Below are 21,094 nucleotides of genomic sequence, written 5' to 3'. Positions count from 1 at the left end.
GTCGCCCATCTTGCAAATCGTTCTGCTCCTGTATAGCACTGGTCGGAGATTCCCGATGCCTCTCAGAGTCTCTCACTGTAGTTTCTCAGGAGGATGATGTAGAGAGTAGCATCATCAAACTTGGCCTCGTATTCCAATAGTCAGCATTCGTTCCAGTATGCCGAGAATGTTTGTTTTCCTTGTTGGAGTTTTTCTTGCTTTCGTCTTGCTGTTTCTTTGGCGTTGGGATCTCCGAATTGTTCGAAGAGTGTCTCCTTGAACTCTTTGTATGTGACCCATTCCCTCTGCTTTCTTCCATCTTGGAAAGGCATGATCCATTGTCCCGCAAGACCTCTGAGTAGAGATTCCACGTATGGAATCTTGATCTCATCATGGTGGTCTCCATATCCCTTAACAGCAAAATATCCTGGGCATTGCACTAAGAATATTCGTAGCTTGTCTTCAGCTCCTTCGTATGTGTCGGGTTCCTTTACTTTCGGCCTTTGGACATTCCCTGGTCCTGTATTTCATGTGGCTGCGAGAAATGCCTGAAACTGATTTTCAGTCATTCCAAGTATGCTGGTTCCTGGTACCGGAGCGGCTGGGGCCGGTGGCCGAGGTACTGCCGATCCCAACATTCTCTTGGGTTGTGGAGTTCCTTCAGGAGAGCTATCCACTGGTGATCCTTTCTCTGGGGTTACTGGGCTTGCTGCTCTCGAGGGTTCTGCTGAGACGTGATCTAAGACATCGCTGAATCCTCCTAGGTCAAGGTTTTGATCGTCGATGTCGATATCTCCTTCACTGTCTGCATTGAAGGATGCCGTCTTGTATCGTTTAGCGTCGTACTAGGTGACGCTTTATAATGTAACGATCCCTCTCTTGATTGTTAGTTCTTGGCGATGGGGAACGATACTTCTCTTCCTGTCTTCTTCTTTCTTCGTCTTACAATAGCTCTAGGCCTCTGCCTACGTTACCGATAGTACAAGACCTTTTTCTTCTATCAGGAATGCCTATGGTAAGCTTTCTCTAACTCGTCTTCGTGAAGAACCTTTCTTGGCATAACGATAACGTTGCAATAAAGATTAAAATCGTAAAGATGTTTTATATTCGTTAAAGTTATAAGTAGGAAAAGTACTTAGAAGTCAATCTAATTTTATTTAAACTCATACAGCCAACACTGGCATACAATGAGCCCCCGCCGGCACAGGGATACCGCTAACTGGTATGCTACTAATCCTAAGCTAACCAAGTCTATGGCCTCACACCTGCTATCCCCGAGTCATGCCCACACGAGAACCAATTACAAGACCATCAAACAACCCAGCACCCTCTCCGGTCCAAGTCCATAGCCCCTCTGGTATGAAACCAACCAGCACCAAGCGTAGCCGAAGCTGGGCAAGAGACCGACCCAAACTGATTCCTCGTCTAACAAATATAAAATCACTACTACTCGGTCTGAACACCGTCCCACAAAACCTCTTCCACAGTAGAAAACCAACCAACACCCACACAAACTAATACTACAGGCGACACAATAGCAGAGAGGAGGTGACCAACATGTCCACCTCTCGCATCCGCATACCCGGCCGTTGACCCTATGAACCCACTTTGCCAAGTGCATCTGAAGAGCGTAATGGTAAAGAGGACCTGTACCTGCTGCCTGTCCCCCAAAACAAACACATAAACAAAAGAAATACATAGAGGCGGTGACAGACCTAAAACGGCCAGTGGGGCCTATCTCCCACCTGTGGTGCCTTGCCCCCGCCAGCCATGCCCATTGCCAAACCAAACAAACCAAACAAACTCCACAAAGCCCAGCATGCAAGACCTAAACAAGTCTAACCAGGTGGTTGCAACTCACTATCCGCACAGGTGGCCATCAACCATCCGGGTCATCGAGGAGCTTTGCAGCACTTAGCAGCTTCACCCATCAGCCCTATCAGGCTGGAAACATTTGATTAGACATCGCCCAACCTGACGCATGCCCGACGGTAGGCGCAGGTGCCTCTCTCCCCCCAATCAGCCTCCCCCAATCAGCCTCCCCCAAGCCCCACACACCAGGCACCACAGAGCCCATCCAGCTCCCTCAGCCCCTCAGACAGATCAACCATCTGACAGCTACAGGACAGCTATACCTAACCCCATCAGGCAGCCACTGGTCTTGGCTGTGCCAACAGAGCAACAACCCTTGACTCCATATAGCCGAGGGGAGCCCACCAGCTAAAGCTAGGAGCCACAAAGGAGGCAGCACCAATACCCGAAGGTACCAGCACCAGCCACACCATCCAGCCCAGCCGAACCGAAGTTCAACCGAGTCGGGAAAAAGGGTAAGCAGGGTCAGCCAAAGCCAGCCCCACAGGCCCGGCAACTTGCACGGACTGAACGATGGGTAAGAGGCATCCCCAACCGGTGCGACAAGAAGGGGGAGGGCGAGCAAACAGAAGCAGACAAACAGAAGGTAGGCTCCACTTGCAATGGGTGAAGCCGCCAACCACAGACCACAACCGAACTACCCAAATGCACAGACAACGCGAGTGCCTGGTAGCCAATCGTCCCACACCACCCCAGGCAGCAACAATAACCACACCACGGGGTAAGAGTTTTCAGGGCCAAAGCCATCCCCACCAAGGCGGGAAGGAGACACCTGACTGAATCACGGTAAATGCCGCACGGACAAAACTCCAAGGGAACGGCAATAAACAACATTGTAGGATTCTGACCATAGAAACTAAAACGTAACGAAGAGGGACTGGGCAGGTACCACCCTGCCACCTGAGCAATGATGTGGCCGGTACGATGAGTTGATACTTGGGAAGGACATTAGTCTAACCCAAGGGCATTTTGTATCGTGAGAACTAAGGACTCCATTAAAACCCAACAAAAGACATGAGCTGGCCCAAAGAATGACACGGGTGATCTCTCCAAATACAATGTTCAATCCCTCCAATCGAACACGAAACCTGCAAATAGACGATAGACTAGAAGCCATAGCCATTTTACCGAAAGGGGCTCACATGCGACCTTGATGAAGTGCTCGAAGTGCTAGTATTGTGCGATAACCAACCCAACGAAACGAGACGCAAATAGGTTATCCGCCACGCAACATCTAACAAACCTCAATACCAAAGACCCCAGGAACTACTGAGCGAACTCAGATATCTCCCCCAGAATCCAAGGCATCAAGGCCCATCATGAGGGCGAAAGAAATGCTCAGGGCAAAGCGACGGCAAGGATGAGGCAAAGTACTTAGAACAAAGAGTGAAGAACCTATCTTCCTCGGCTGCATCGGCCTCCTTATATAGTATTCTTCCCGCTCATAGTCATGTGACCTAAAGTGGTCACATGTGCGAAACCAAATCATAACAAACTAGTCATGTGACCAAAGTGATTACATGCTCAAAACCCATGACCTCATAGCGAGGTCATGTACAAAACTCATAAGCCAATCTTAACGCAATAAACAAGTCATATGACTCGACTGAGTCATATGTGCAAAGCCCATGACCTCATAATGAGGTCATGTACGAAACATAAATCATATGCGTAAGGCTTACCCGCAAGGCACACTTACAAGGCATACTTGCCAGGTGCATGTCCCATGACTCATACTTGAGCCATGTGCGAAAGCATCACAAATCCCACACATAACAAGTCATATAACCTAAATGAGTTATATGCGCAAAACAATAACATACCTGTGACTCATAACCATGTGTCACGTGAAAACCTTTTTTATGCTAAGTCACGTTCGTGACAAAATGCTTCTTTTCTTCATGTGGTCCCTATACATCATCAGATCCGTAGCTACATCTGTGATTCTCTTAACATGCATTCCATTGACTTGGTGGAGCTAGTTGAATTTGTTGTATATGAGGTCGTGTGTGATCGAGGATTGGAATCAGCCTTTCAGGTAATCAAGAACTATAGATCCTCTTAATCTTACATTTCTGCCGTATTTCTTATAACATTGGTGGTAGGCATCAGTTGCCTTTCCTTCGCAGAATAATCCAATGTATAGTCCAGTTGTCGGGTCTTCCACATCTTTTCCTTGCAGGAGAAGGTAGTGTGTGAGTTCTGTTACCCATTGGTCAAAGGCTTCGGGTTTGAGGTCTTTTCCTTCTCCTCTAAACTTTGCTGGGAGGTGGAGTTTAAATTTAGGAGGTTCAAATGCTGCGGGTACTTCCTCTTCTTCAGGCCGAGCCCGAGATTTCCCTTCCCCAGAGGTCCCTCCTCCTGTACTAGCCATGTCAGATTCGCTACTAAATTCAGGGTGAATTGGAGGTTCAAAGAAAGGCTTCTTTGCTGGAGTAGAAGGGAATTCTCCTATAGGTTGTGTGTCTTCCATGTTTGCAGGTTCTTCCAGCTTCTTAACAGAACACCAGAGTTGTTTCTTTCTTGTAAGGTCTTGTCGTGGGATTTACTTCCCACTCCTGGTCGTCAAAGACTGTATGTTAGATTTGAGATGAAGCCGAATGTGCTGTGATTCTGCCGCTTCTCTCCACTAGCGTTCTGAGGTAGATATCGATAGGTTGATCAGGCCTAAATCCGGGAACAGGTTCTTAACCACTTGCTGAGGTTAAAAAAATATAACGTGTTCGCAAGGTGCTAGATATGCTATCGGTAAAGGTCCAATAGTTGGCAGGTAGCCTGCTCTACCAGAAAGGAGGCGAGAGCTGAGAACTAAAGGAGGCTTCGAGGGTGTACTGTGGAACAAAGAAGTAACCGTTTAACCAAGTATATTGAAATACTGTCTGTCAAAGTCTGCCTTTTCTATTATGGAAACAGGCGGTCTTTAAATACACAAATCTGTTCATGTCTAGCATGAACGAAACTAATCCAAGGTATCAATTGATATACTTTGTTAAAACTAATTAAGTATCAAAGTGATACTTAAAGCAAACATAAAACAAAACTAAGTATCAAACGATACTTAAAACAAACCAAGTATCAAAGCGATACTTAAAACAAAACATAAAACAAAACTAATATCCGAGTACCCGTACCGGTTACAATATATATCTCTTAGTCAGTCCTTAGCTAGATCATTCATCATTGATCATCATTTCCACCACTTCTGACCTCTCATTCCACCTCTCACATTGTCCCTTATCCATACTCATTGCTACTTCACCGCTGTGTATTTTTGAGTTGCTTCTTCACATGTGTTCATCTACTACTATCTGTTTAAATATTATCGACTATTCGCATACAATTGTCTATTCACAGACTATCATCCACTCGCACACTATCATTATCTGTCATTGATATCCCTCCTTATCGCCTGTTATGTCCTGTTGTTGTTTCATCGCTTGTCTAGGGAAATAGTCACGGGCATGAGAGCTATTGGAGGAAAGGGAGCAAGGCGATTAGAAGGACTTAAAGAGTCTCTTGGAAGGAAGCAGAGGTTACATATAGGCTAGGAGGAAGTGGGAGCTTATTGGGAAGCATGTCTTTCTTTTGTTAATGCTTGAGTTGGATGGAAACGGAGCAGGAAATGTGCTTGGAAATCGAGTAGAATGGATGTATAGCGTTATCAGTAGAAGGCCAAAGTCATTGGATAATATCTTCAATTCTGAAATATACATATCTCCTATCTTTTCCACTTATTAGTTAGAAGTATGCGTAACTAAGATCTTCTTTCCTCACCTGCTCTATTGTGTGATCAAACCTTTTCTCATTGATAACACCTCCTATTATTTTTTGAAAAGTTACCTCATTCAAGATCACTATGCCTTGTATGCTAAATTTTGATATACCGAACTTGACGCTTAATAATATGTCCCAACCTATGCCCAATTCTACCCGTTTATTGGCTCGCCGATCACTACTATATGCGAGTATCTGGCTTCAATTCGGCCGCATGAGTAGCTTACAACAATGTCAGTTGTAAAGTCTCACTATCAAGTGATACTAATACTGCAATAGCGGACCCAAATGAAGTTTATAATAGCGAAGAGGGGGAAATGGAGTTTCATGGACGAGGACGAGCACTGGGAGAGATAGTTACGGTCGAGATTATTGATAACGAAGAACAGGCAGACCATGAAGAAATCGAGGACGGAGTTGGTGAGGCAGAAGAGAGGAGAGTTCAAGAAAGTGAGAATGAAGATAATATTGTTAATGATGAGTGAGAACTGCACCCCCAAAATCTACCTCCCGTTCTAGCTTTTGAACCATATCAGCATCCAAAGCCACGTCACAAGAGGATTCTGAACCTTCCTGTTGAGTTTTCTTGTCAATATGATCCAGTCCGCAATCCTAAACGTCATACTGAGAAACGTCCATTGGATTTCTTCATACTGTTTTGTTGATCAGGAACTATTCGAGGAACTGGCAAGAAATACCAATACTTATGCCAGAGTAAAGGAGGCTGGAAAGGATGGTTCTCGGAAGTGGTATGAAGTAAAGGCTAGGGAAGCTATGACTTTTTTAGGTTTAATCATCTATATGGGCCTTTATCATATAAGTGCCATATCAGACTACTGGCGGAAAGAGGGTTTGGCTCCAATTCATAGGTAAATAGATTCAGCTCTATCATATGTAAATAGTATAATTAAATTATAGGATATCTGTAACAATCGCTCCTCAGATGGTTAGTTCTTGGCGACAGGGAGCGATACTTCTTTTCTCTTGATTCTTCTTCCTTCGTCTTACGAGAGCACTAGGCCTCTGCCTACGTTACCGATAGTGTGAGACCTTTGTCTTCTGTCGGGGACACCTATCGTAAGCTTTCTCTAACTCTTCTTCGTAAAGAACTTTCCTGGGCGTAGCAATAATGTTGCAATAAAGATAAAGATCATAAAGGTATTTTATATTTGTTAAAGTAATAAGTAGGAAAAGTACTTAGAAGTCAATCTAATTTTATTTAAACTCATACCGCCAACACTGGCATACGACGAGCCCCAGGGCTGGGTCCCCAGGTTGTCGCATCCCAGATACCACTAACTACAAACTAACTAAACCTCCAGCCCCATACCTCAAACATGCCCGCGCCATGCCCTAACATGAACACTAAGTACAAAAACCATCATCAGTAAAGAAAATCCTCCTCAGCCCAGCCTACCCGCCAGCCAAGTTACCCGTACAAAATACAAAATTTCCACTACTGCTACCTAAATGTGACCCCGCGATAACCCCCTCCACAGTAAAAACCCTCCCGAATGCCCCCACTCAATGATCTCGGGACATCCCCGCCAACCGCCAGGCACCCACCCCCAATCCCAAACAAAAGAAACACCCAAAGCCCAAGCGCGTAAGCCCAACAGGAAAGCCGACTTACAGGGTGAGGGCTCCCTAACCGAGGGGGTACGAACCATCGTAGAGAATCCGGGGTGCACCACACCGGCAGCGCAGTCCAAAAACCTCGATGGAAGCAGCCAGAACGAGAGAGTCCCCAAGCCGCTGGTACTTGACCGAACATATCCAAGTATTCAACTCATCCTGCAACTCCCCAGCCTGCTCCGCAAGCGGCGAACCCACCACGGACTCTGTAGCAGCCAGTTTGCGATAGTGAACCAGCGAAGGCGATGACCCTTCCGAGTTGGGAACAAGTGGCACAGGTGAGGTCTGATCTTGCTTGACCTAGCGCTTCTTGTTTCTCTTCCTCTTCCCACCCCCGCGTGCAAGTCTAGCAACAGGAGTGGACAGGCCACCCTCATCACCACCCACTACCACAGGAGGGATGCCACTAGAGGCGCTTCCCCGACCAGCTATGGGCTCAGCCACAGATGACTCAGGCACCTGCCCCCCCAAAGGGGGTGATACCACCGCAGCTGGTATCACCACACCAGGATCCACCCTACCCTCATCAGGAGCAAGCACCTCCTTCAATCCTGACGAATCAGGAACAGGACCACCCACACCACCATCCACAACCGTAGCTGCAGGGGGGGTAGTGATAACCACCGGTGCAACATTCTCCCGAGGGAGCTCCTCCGCCTGACCCTGAGAATTCTCTGGGTCTAGTCCACCCCTCTCCACCGAGACCACCGTAGTAACCGAAACGACCGAGGGGACAGGTGAAGAGGGGATAACCGTAGGAGCTTCAGCCGCCAAAATCGTGACCAAACCGCGAACAGTATTGTGTTCAGAGGCCAGGACAGCCGACAAGGTAGATATCTCCTTTTCAGCGCGATGAAATCGCCGAGAAAGGACAGAGATGTGATGCCGAAGGTGAGAGACTTCGGCCTCTAGGGCGAAGTTCTTCTCAACAGCACGAGACAGAACCACCGACGAATGTAAAGCGGACGTGGCAGAAGGGACAGAGGCTCGCTTAGCCATTGCGACCGTGAGGAGGCGACGTAAATGAACAAACGTAAAGATAGGTAGAAGGAAGAAAGAACTTCCAGCAATCGTAGAGGAGAGATTAACAACGATGCCCCCAAAAGGTGATCGAAGTTAAAAACTTGAAGTCTATCGTGAGATAGAAATCAAGGGCTCTGATTGGACCGACACCAAACCTTCACGTTCTGATACGGGGTGAAAGAAGGAGGAAAAGTACTTAGAACAAAGCGAGAAGAACCTATCCTCCTCGGCCGCATCGGCCTCCTTATATAGTATTCTTCCCACCCATAGTTATGTAACCTAAAGTGGTCACCTGAGCGAAACCAAATCATAACAAACTAGTCATGTGACCAATGTGGTCACAGGCTCAAAACCCATGACCTCGTAGCGAGGTCATCTACAAAAACTCATAAAGCAATCATAACACAATAAACAAGTCATATGACCCGACTGAGTCATATGCGTGAAACCCATAACCTCATAACGAGGTCATGTGTGAAACATAAATCATATGCGCAAGGCTTACCCATAAGGCACACTCGCAAGGCATACTCGCCAGGTGCACTTCCGTGACTCATATTTCAGCCATGTGCGAAAGCATCACAAATCCCACACGTAACAAATCATATAACTCAAATGAGTCATATGTGTGAAACCTTAACATACCTGTGACTCATAACCATGTGTCATGTGAAATCCTTTTTCATGCCAAGCCACGTTCATGACAATATCACGATATATGGCCCAGGCTCGCTTTGAACAATTAAAATTATTTTTTCATGTCTCTATTCTGGTAGAAAATTTACCCCGAGCGCAGTGGTATCAGAAGGTGGAGCCACTTTCCACAAATCTTCAGTGATGCTACTAACAATATTGTAACATGTTCACAAGGTGCTAATCATGTTATCAGTAATATGTATGATAGTTGACAGGTGGCCTGCTCTTCCAGAGAGGAGGCGAGAGCTGAGAACTAAAGGAAGCTTTGAGGGTGTACTGAGGAATAAAGAAGTAACCGTTCAACCAAGTATATTGAAATACTGTCTGTCAAAGTCTGCCTTTTCCATCATGGAATCAGGCAGTCTTTAAATACACAAATTCTGTTCCTGTCTAGCATGAACGAAGCTAATCAAAGATATCAAGCGATACTCTTTGGTAAAATAAACCAAGTATCAAAATGATACTTAAAACAATACATAAAATAAAACTAAGTATCAAATGATACTTAAAACAAACTAAGTATCAAAGCGATACTTAAAACAAAACATAAAACAAAACTAAGTATCAAACGATACTCAAAACAAAATATAAAACAAAACTAAGTATTAAACGATACTTAAAACAAACCAAGTATCAAAGCGATACTTAAAACAAAATATAAAACAAAACTAAGTATCAAATGATACTCAAAACACATCAAGTATCAAAGCAATACTTAAAACAAAAGTAATAACTGAGTACCCATACAGGTTACAGATATTGTACTCCAGCTACAGAAGTCTCAATTGATGAGATGATGATTCGGTTTGTTGGTAGATTGGTTCACACAGTAAGGGTTCCGAATAAGCCTATACCTGGGGGTTATAAGGTTTTTGCCCTTCATGAATATGAATATACATATTCCTTTTTTTATACCTCCCAAGAAGACCAATTTTCTGGACTTGATATTCCTTATCCTGGACCCAGTAATCTTCAACTAAGTCCAGCCTCCTGTGCAGTTTTACAGCTCACTATGGCCTTACCCCATAAATAATATCACTTTGTTCTCTATTGTGACACCTATTTTAGTAATGTACCCTTGTTTCAAGCCTGTTAGGAATACCAGAATCCGATACCTAGGAACCACCCTAAGTAGGGTAACCCCACTCGGAATCGGAATCTCTGGTCTCCAACACCCCCTTCCGGCTCCCTTATGGGGCCCGAGCATCATCATATATATCAATCTCAGTTGCGTCCTGTGACTATATTACTACAGAGTTGAAGGTTTTAGAATAACACCATATACATCATCGCCGTCTGTCCGTCCAGATCCTGTTCGCAGGATATATGAGAGGGGACCTTCGGCTAGGTCTGGGAAGTAGAACAGAGTGATTCTGTCAACTACTCAGAGAGTTACTTGGCTCCAAAAACATGATACCTTTGGCACAGGCTGTAAGTAACAGGAAGAGTTTGCACAAAGAAATCGTATCAAATGGTAAAGGATCTATATTAGAGACCAATACATGTACATCCACTAGAAGAGTCTAGAACTCCAAAAGACACTACCAAAGAAACCAACGAACTTCATGGAGCGTTGCAACTAGGTTTCGGAACACGTCGTAATCATGAGGTGATTCTCAATATTACAATAGTTACTGAAACCTACCACCCAGAGAGCAACCAAGGGTTGCTGACCGAGGGATTAATTACCAATCTGGTGGAATAGCTTCCTGCAAGTTAATAGGAAGTCATCCAGAGAAAATCTATTGGTTGGGTATGGAGTTACAAAGGATCGGAGTCAGATGACCTACGATGGTTATAATGACGACAACCTTTGCAGATATAGCCGTGGATAAAACTGATCATTTTATCAATGGCGAAAGACAATTGGAGCCAACTCAGTTCGACTTAAGAACTAGGCCATAAGTCTAAAGACTCTGCTAATCGGGATATTACTATTGGGGACAGCACGTTTCCTAAGAAGATATATCGTAATTATCGAAGATGGTATGATGGTTTTCACAGTCTACAGGTGTTCGCACCTTGGAAGAAAACTCGACGTTGCCAATTATGATTGAAGAAGTACATAGTTGTATGATAGATAGATGTAGTCCCCAAATACTCAGACACGGAATATAAATATCGAAGTGTCTCCCAAGCTTTAGACATCATCACACAATGGAGAAGAGACCTTAACAATATAATATTGTTTTTATGATTCTATCCTACTTTATCTACTTTACTTCGCTCCTAGTAGTCATAAATGAAATGAGTCAAGTCCGAGCCTTCCTAGACAATCTCCATCTACAGAAACGAATTTCGATTGGCCTAGACAATCTTGAAGTCTATCAAGTTGTCTCCACCTAACAAAGCCCTACAATATCACCAGATTTCTGCCTGTGGTACTGTACAACCCAATTCAACCGAATATCCATGAATATTGAAAATCAACCAGAAAAGAATGCTCTTACTATAGAGAACTATTTCTGGAGTAATCCCTGAGGGCTCGCAAGTCTTAGCTATCATTTGGCAAGATAGGACTCTAATACGACTTCTTACGATGGTATATGATATATGACCCCAACTCCAGAACTATACCCACCACCTATGTCATGGTCCCCAACATCCACGTAACTGGAGTACATATCGGGACATGATTGATGAAGTATGGGGAGAGCTACAAGTTCGTGAACTTGCCTTGCCAACTGCTACTATCGACTACAACATGCATATAGGTGGTGTCGCTATAGCTGACCAGCGACGAAGCTATTATTCAATACAATTACGGGTAGTTAGAAGCTGGATGCCAATTCTTTTCTGGCTTTTAGATACTACTGCGATCAATTCATTTCTTATTGGACAGAAGCAGATGGGAGGATCGCATCATTCACTTTGGCAAACACAAGCGAGATTTAGAGAAAGACTTGCATGGGACCTAATAGAGGAAGGATATCGCCAGCTATATCCTACTCGAGTACCCCAAGTACAATTACTTCCTCAACTGGTTCCGGCAGGAAACAACCAAGCTAGTCGTGTAATGGGCTATATCACGAAGACTACATCTCTCCCTATTATGCGTAGGGACCTGGTTACACATAAGCTTATTTGAAATCACTTTGATAAACGGCCTATATACTGTGTTCTTTGTCAATTTCTTTCAAAACTTGCTCTTGAATCGCCCCACTATGAGTCCTTCTACCATGTCCCTGATGGGCCACATGGTAAGCTTCGAAGAACATATTTTATTTGTAGTTACCGCAAAATTGTTAACTTCAATGTTCCACTTTGCAAAAACTATTGCTTTAATCTATTTCATTCTCTTGAATAGCTCAAGAGCTCTTCCTGCTTTTTTTTCTTCATTTTCTCTTATTTCCATTCTTCTTTTCACTAATGCGGCCGAGTTGAAGCTGAACACTTTGTAAGAGTATTGTTACCTCAGGTGTCCGGCTTCAACTTGGCCACGCGAGTACGTTTGTTGCGCTTATCTTGTTATTGATCATTGCTCTATTTGTGTTTAGCCTTATGACTGGTTACTGCTTGTTATGTATATGGGATCGATGATCCCCACATTAGTGCAACGCTAAAAGTGCGTGAATGAGAGAACAGGCAAAGGGATACCGGGCATTTATTGGTGGAGCTTTTGTGGTGACCGGTGCACTCGCTGGGTCGCTTCTCCTTGTCCAAGAGAGTCATGCTGGATACCGGGAAGTTACCAAAAACTTTTCTATGAAATTTGAGCACCTCAACCAGAAATTCGAGCAAAAGTCCGAGCTCCTCAACCAGAAAACCGATGCTATTGAAAGAAAAATTGGGGAGGTAAAGTAAGCCATTGAGGATAATAAGAGAATTCTCCTTACCACTGTCCACCATACAATGACTGCATTGTCAGGTAATAAAAAATCAATGCAAGAGTTTCTTAGGTCCTGTTTGGCAAAACTAGAGCTATAAGAAATGGTTCCATTTCAAAACAGTTTGAGACCTGAAATAGTTATCTTCCATTCCTTCCCGTTAGTTCCAATCTGTCTGTTTCGATAGAAATGGCTCCATTTACACAAAACAGGCACTTACCCCTAAGAAGGAGAAAAAATTCCGTACAATGCTTGGTTTATTTACTTGTATGAGAGTTTTTTTTTATTAGGGTTTAGGGAAGAACTGTTCTATTTGAGATGGTTCCATATGGTTATCAGAATGGAATGGTCAATAGGTTTCTGATTTGCCAAACACCAGTTGTGATCAAAAAATTTGAAATAGAAGGAAATGGTCACTCTGTATGGAGAAATGAAATGGCTTTATTTTTGCCAAACAGGGCCTTAAGATATTCAGAAATGCATAGAATCTGGGAGAAAGAACTATAGTTCCAGTGCAGTTTAAGTTAGTTAAGTCACATACAGGTGTGAAGAGTGGAGTAGTTTAAGGAACTAAGAGTTGTGGCTAGTAAAGTGTTTGATCCTGTACAATACTAAAGAGTGGGCTGTTTAGGAATAGGGCTGGGGACACCGCTTTTCCCGGGATGGAAGGGACTTTTTTCCTTTTCTCAGGGAGGTGGAGGGGGGGAGTGGGATACAACAACCAGGGAATAGATACAGTAAACCCTCTCATGATTCTAGGAGGCCAGTGAATGAAAAGTGCTAGAATTAGTTGAAGGTTGGAAACACAGGAGGTGTCTTGGCAAGTTAGGTGATAGAATATGGTGTAGTTGATATAAGTGTTAGAAATACCAGGATCTGATACCTAGGAATTGCCTTAAGTAGGGTAACCCCACTTGGAATCAGAAACTCTAGTCTCTAACACCTCTCTCAGTCCTACTTATGGGGCCTACACATTGTCATATATATCAATTTCAGTTGCATCCTGTGACTATAATACCACAGAATTGAAGGGGACTGAGTAACATTATATACATTGCAGCTATTTGTCCGACCGGATCCTGTTCACAGTATATATAAGAAGGGACCTTTAGCTAGGTCTGAGAAGTAGAACAGAGTAAATCCATCAACTACTCAGAGAGTTACTAGGTTTCAAAGGTGTGATGTTATTGGCATGGGCCATAGATAATGGAACGTTTTCACACGAAGAGATGATATCGAATTATAAAGGATCTCAATGAGAAAATAATACATTCGCACCCACCCTACAATAACCAGAAGAGTTTAGAAGTGCTAGGAATACTACCATAGAAGCCAATGGACTTCATGGAGTATTACAACCAAGTTTCAGAACACATTGTAGCTGCAAGATGACTCTCAATACTAGAACGGCGATTGAAACCCTGTTACACAGAGCAACTAAGGGTTACCGACCGAGGGATTATCTATCACTCTGGTAGAATAGCTTTCTGCAAATTAGTAAGAAGTTCTCCGGAAGATATCTTTTAGTTCAGTAAGGAGTAATGAAGGTTTAAAGTCAGATGACTTAGAAAGGTTGTGATTACGACTATCGTTGCAGATACAACCTACAGATGAAACTGATCATTTCATCAATGAAGAAGACTATTGGGGCCAACTCAGTTCGACTTGAGAACTAAGCCATAAGTCTAAAGACTCTGATGATCAGATAATGACTATTGGGAATAGCATGAACCCTAGATAGTTATATTGAAATTACCAAAGAGGGTGTAGTGATTTTCAGGATCTCCAAGTATTCACACCTTTGAAGAATACTCAACATGGCGAGCTACAATCAGAGAGGTACATAGTTGTATAATAGATAGATGTAATCTGTAAACACTCAGATGCAGAATATAAATATTGAAGTACCTTCCAAGCCTTTAGACATCATCCAGTAACAGAGAAGAGACCTTAGTAATATAATATTGTCTTTACAATTCTACTTTACTTTATCCACCTTACTTCACTCTTAGTAGTTATAAACAAAATGTGTAAAATCTGAGCCTTCCTAGACAATCTCTATCTACAGAAACGAATCTTGATTGGCTTAGACAACTCTGAAGTCTATCAGGTTGTCTCCGCCTAATAATAAGTGATTGAACAAGTAACTATACATTTATGTATGAACCATGGAAAAACTGATGAAAAAATCAAACCTCCTCTATTCAAAATCCCACAATGCATATTCCTACTCAGGAACCCAAAAATAGGACAAGATAGTGGCCTGAACCATAGACTCATCCACAATTTTAGCCCTAATTTCTGGAATTATAATGGATCAATTTCCTAGAAATAGGAATTATTGGAGGGTTAGAAGTTGCAGAGGTAATCCTCATAGTACCAAACCTGTTCTTACACAAGACTGGAAGTATGTGAGGGTTTACTGTAGATAGATAAGACACTCCACTCATAATACAACCACTATTTATCCTTTTTCTCTTTTTCTTCTTCTGGGGATTACCTGACATTGCCTTAGACTGTTTTCCATCTATTACCCAATTCAAGAGTGCAATTTATTTGGAAAAACCCACCAGGAATTAGGCTTGGTCACCATACTGTTCAGTTAGTGGAAAGTGTACTTCCCAGTATGACACAGGTATGGTATAAGTAAGGGCAATTTGATAGGATAGTCTTAGGTAGTTGTACTCGTATGGTATTTTCACTAGTAGGATGTGTCCCATGTTAGTGGAGGGCTGGTCACACAGAATTTTCCGTATGATGAGTGCCTTTTGATGGAGTAACCTCATCGTGTTATGTTAGGTTAGGGAACACTTGTGAGTGTGAGCAGGGTTATTGACTAGACCGTATTGCAGTGACTGGTATTGTGTGAACCCACTGTACGGATTATCACAAAACTGTATCTAGTCTGAGCTGCATTCCTTGCACTGTAATACACACTTGTACGCCTCACGGCATCACCTGAGACTCCTTTGCGAACACTTGTCATATACATCGAATATCGAACACATCTCAGTTTTCCTATTAGCAGCTGACCCGGTCTTTCTCATAACAGCAGTTTGGCTAATAGCTGTGACATTGCGGCGCCTATACAATGGCCTATTTCCCTGCACAGTACCAGACCTCCATCATCTTTATGTTTTTCTAGCTAGACTCATACACCATAGTATCTTCTTTATAGCACCCAATCCAACCTTTACTCCATTTCCATTAAGCCTTTCTTTATCTCTGATTTGCTCTTGCCAACTCAACAACATTACTCCTGGTCTATCCGGAGTCAATTCCATCATTACTACCTTCCAGTATCCCTTAGAGAGGTGAAACATTGAAATTCGGTGCAGCCACAAAATTGCGCAATAGAAGTGTCTAAGTCAGGAGCTTAATAATCAGTTAGCAATATCAGCTGAGTGTAAACTAAGGTGAAAATTTTACTTAGACATGTTCAACAAGCAGCAAAAGATACCACAGTTGCAAAACAAAAAAGGTATAGGAAATGTTATCCTTAAAGGAAGGTTAATGGCTAATAAAAAGTGCAAAGTAGTGGAATCATGGCTGGGAAATATGGCTCTGCTAAGGTGAACAGCAGTTTCCAAGCATTGTACAAGATCACAGACTCAACCACTCCATCTACTGAATACAGAAAACAGCTTTCCAGAAGCGGGAGAGAGTAGTATAAGAAGTATAAATGAGGAGAATGATGATATGGAGAACCTGCAGGAGAGAAGTAACGTATAATGGAAAAGAGGAAGGAGGGCTAGTTGAGTAAAAGGGCTGGCAGAGGGAGGTAATCAAGACGAAAACAACAAATACAACGATGAGCAGGGAGAACGCAAGACAGGGCCTAGCAACTTTAAGGCTAAATCAGTTACGAGAAAGGAAAAGCAGCCTTCCACTACCAGTAGTAGTGAAAACAACCCTGCAGTTGAGAAGATCAAACAGCTTCTAGCTCCACCACTACATATTCCCTTTCAGGGAATATTTCCACCACACAAAGCTCAAGCAATCAGTTTAGCCGCTGGCTGTAGTGACTCTTACAAGCTATTCTCTTTGTTTTTTTCCCATGAGCAGGTCAGCCTTCTTGTAAAGCATACTAATTTGTATGCTGCTTTACATGAGGCAGGAATGGCTAGTTTAAGTCATCCATTTATCCGCAAATAGTATCCAACTTGCGCCTCTGAGCTCCTAGTCTTTTTCGCAATTTTGATCTACATAGGTCTATCAAAAGCAGCAAGCCCAAATCTGTTCTGGTGGTGAATAAATGGTGTTCTCCCAGAGCCAATGATGTGTACGAGTTACACAAGATATCAACAGCTGAAGCGGTACTTCCACATCTCAGAGCCAAGCGAGTTGCCAATCCCACACAAGTAGTGGTGGAAAAAGCTAGAACCGTTGAATAGTAGTATTCGAAACTGGGCTAAGGAATACTTTGTTTCTTCTACCAATATCGCTATTGATGAGATGATGATTCGGTTTATCGGATGATCAGTGCGTACAATTAAAATGCCAAATAAGCCAATTGGTCTTGGCTATAAAGTCCTTGTATTATGTAATGCTGGCTATACCTATGATTAGAAGTTTACCTCTTGAGTAGAAGGCTTTGCCACCTTAGTTCAGCAAAAGAAACCCTATCGACTTTCAACTACTTCCTCTGCTGTTCTTCAAATGCTTGTTAAGCTGCCTTACCGGTCACACTTTTTGACAGTGTATATGGACAACTACTTCTCGAATATTTGTCTATTTGTACGGCTGCTAGACTATGGGATAGAGGCATGTGGGACTGTTCGGACTAGTAGTAAAGACTTCCCTAATATTTTATATGTTAGTAAGGATAAGGCAGCAGGTCTACTAGAATGGAACTTCACAACTGGAGTGGTAGTTCGTGAAGTACGGGATACACCAAAGAAGACAAAAGGAGAGCAACAATCTCAATGAGGCATTCCACCTGTTATGGTATTTTTATGGCAAGATAATAGTACCATTCATCTTATTTCTACCGTTCATAACCTTGACTCCAGTGCATAGGTTGAAAAAATGCGCTAGAAGCCTAGGGAAACAAGTACAAATGCTATGGCTGCTCAAAGACCTTTTGGCGAAAATCAGCACCGGAAGCTTCTTCCAATTCCTAAGATTGACGATGACTATAACCAATATATGGTCAGTGTGGATATAGCTGATCAACTGCGATCATATTATTCCACACAGTGTATTTGTTAGGTGGAGACAACTTGATAGACTTCAAGGTTAGCTAGACCAATCGAGATTTGTTTTTGTAGACGGAGATTGTCTAGGAAGTCTGGGACTTTACTCGTTTCATTTATGACTACTAGGAGCGAAGTAAAATAGATAAAGTAGGGTAGAATCGTAAAAACAATATTATATTATTAAGGTCTCTTCTCCATTACTTGATGATGTCTAAAGCTTGGGAGGCACTTCGATATTTATATTCCGCGTCTGAGTGTTCACGGACTACATCTATTTATCATACAACTATGTACTTCTTCAATCGTAATTCGCAACGTCGAGTTTTCTTCCAAGGTACAAACACCTGTAGACTCTGAAAACCATCACACCCTCTTCGATAATTATGATATTTCTTCTTAGAAAACGTGCTATCCCCAATAGTAATATCCCGATTAGCAGAGTCTTTAGACTTATGGCCTAGTTCTTAAGTCGAACTGAGTTGACTCCAATTGTCTTTGCCATTGATAAAATGATCAGTTTTATCTATGGCTATATCAGCAAAGGTGGTCATCATTACAACCATCGTAGGTCGTCTGACTCCGATCCTTTGTAACTCCATACTCAATCGATAGATTTTCTTTGAATGACTTCCTGTTAACTCACAGGAAGCCACTCCACTAGGCTGGTAATTAATCCCTTGGTCAGCAACCCTTGGTTGCTCTCTGGGTAGTAGGTTTCAGTAACCATTGTAGTATTGAGAATTACCCCATGGCTACAACGTATTCTGAAATCCAGTTGCAACACTCCATGAAGTTTGTTGGCTTCTTTGGTAGTGTCCTTTAGAGTTCTAGACTCTTCTGGTAGATGTAAATGTATTGGTCTCTAGTAGAGATCCTTTACCATTTGATACCATCTCTTTGGGCGAAATCGTCCTGTTACCTACGGCCCATGCCAAAGGTGTCATGTCTTTGAAGCCAAGTAACCCTCTGAGTAGTTGACGGAATTACTCTGTTCTACTTCCCAGGCCTAGCCGAAGGTCCTCTCTCATATATCCTGCGAACAGGATCCGGTCAGACGGACGGCGAGGAGGTATATGGTGTTATTCTAACACCTTCAATTCTGTGGTAATATAGTCACAGGACGCAACTGAGATTAATATATATAATGATGCCCGGGCCCCGTAAGGGAGCCGGAGGGGGGGTGTTGGAGACCAGAGATTCTGATTCCAAGTGGGGTTACCCTACTTAGAGTGATTCCTAGGTATCGGGTTCTGGTATTCCTAACAGTATTGCTCGATGCAATTGGCAGCCTTTCTTCTACTGGTTACTCAATACAGCTATAATTAATAGCTACTGCCTTGCCCGTACCAATGGTTCACAAATATCTTACCATGACTTCCACTCCTCTCTTGTAACCTCTCTGTTGACTACAGCTCAGACTTCTCTCAGCTCAACTTTCTCAACCCCTACATCCAATAGGCCTAAATTTAAGTTTCTTTACCAGCAAAACCAGCAATTTTGCCTTCGCGATCCTGTGCGCCTATCTTATCTTACAAAAAACTCCCAGGAGCCTAAGCCAGTTGGGAGGTTTGGCACACTACAAGGAGGGCATATCTGAGTACATACTGTAAAGGTCACTTGGGGATGGTGCTTATGGTGTCGGTGGAGGCACAAGCAGGGAGGACCAGATGTCCAAATTCATCAGTCTAGCTTTCAGTGCCAGCGCTGTCATGTTGTTCTTTGTCACTCATGTTTTCCTTTATTTCATGGTATTGGACAGTCATAATGGTGTTTTTCTTTATATTGCTCTATTTATTTAGTAATATGAACCCCTGTCTGTCATACGTGAGTATGGTGCAATTTTGTGGCTGCACTGAATTTCGTTGTTTCACCTCTCGAAGGGATAGCAAGCAGGTCACAAGTGGCATTTCTTTAGCACAAGTGTGCCCGGTCAATCCACCGTCCAAAACGGGAAGTTGTCGAATAATTCCCACAACGGTAGTTATATCCTATATAAACGCTACAACTATTACAGTACTGTAATGTACATGAAAACCAATACTCGAGTAGGTGTGATTGGAAGTATCACTACGGAGGTACAGCTCCTAAGTTTTGTATGTTACGCAGGTGGCAGACACCACAATCACTATTAGTGTAACATACAAAACTTAGGTGCGGTACCTCCGTAAACCCCGCACCCCACAGCAAAGCACGCCTCTTCCCCCCTCCCCCCGGCACTCACAACCACGAACAAACAAGCAATATTTTGCACTCCAACTCCTTTTTTATTTTGTCTTGTGTTCTTGTTTTTCTCGTTTTGTTTTTTTTGTTTTCGGTACTTAGAGGCTGGTTTGGTGATTCTTAGATGAGATATGTTTGTTTGTGAACCCCCCCTTTTGTGCTCTGTTTGCTTTAACGGGCTGTCTTTCTTATACAATTGACCCCCTCCCCTCCTAAATGCTATGTTTAGGCCGCTGTAATCCGGTCATGCTCATTGGGCCTTTGGTTTTATCTTCCTTTTTTGCATTTTTTTTCTGTTGTTAAAATGTTCCTTTCATAATATACAAGGTGTCCCATAAACCCCCGAGCAAGATATTGTGCTGTGAAGCGTACAAATTTTATGGCTGTACAGTACCTCCGTACACACAATTCAGACGCCTGCTCTCTTAGCAAGTACGGTACTGCTCTACGCGATTGTGCGCACACATATTTGGTGATACACTATTTCCGCTTACTTTCTCCAAAGCTTTCTTACGTAGGAAAATAAAGCCGGAAGGCGCAACTGGGATGTGTGAAACCCACCCCATTTCAACTTTTTCCCCTCGATTGGTTAAGCACAGGGCTGTACGAGTACTATTACTGATACTATTTGGGACAGACAAATTTGCTACCAGGACTTTTTTAGGCACTGTACTCGAGTACTTGTATCATATACATTCTGAATTTTTCTTCCTCGTTTTTTCCAAGTTTGCCCTTACCCGGCTCACTCCCTTCCTACGGAATAGTAACACGTCTGGCGGAAACCCACTCATCCTAACCACAAGTTTCCCGCGGAACCTTTCTGCCTCCCCCGGCACTGCTTCCATCTTGCCCCGCTGTCTACTGAATCCT

The sequence above is a fragment of the Tuber melanosporum genome, assembly GCF_000151645.1.
Source record: "Tuber melanosporum whole genome shotgun sequence assembly, scaffold_100, strain Mel28".
Lineage (NCBI taxonomy): Eukaryota > Fungi > Ascomycota > Pezizomycetes > Pezizales > Tuberaceae > Tuber > Tuber melanosporum.
This window is presented reverse-complemented; position numbering follows the sequence as displayed.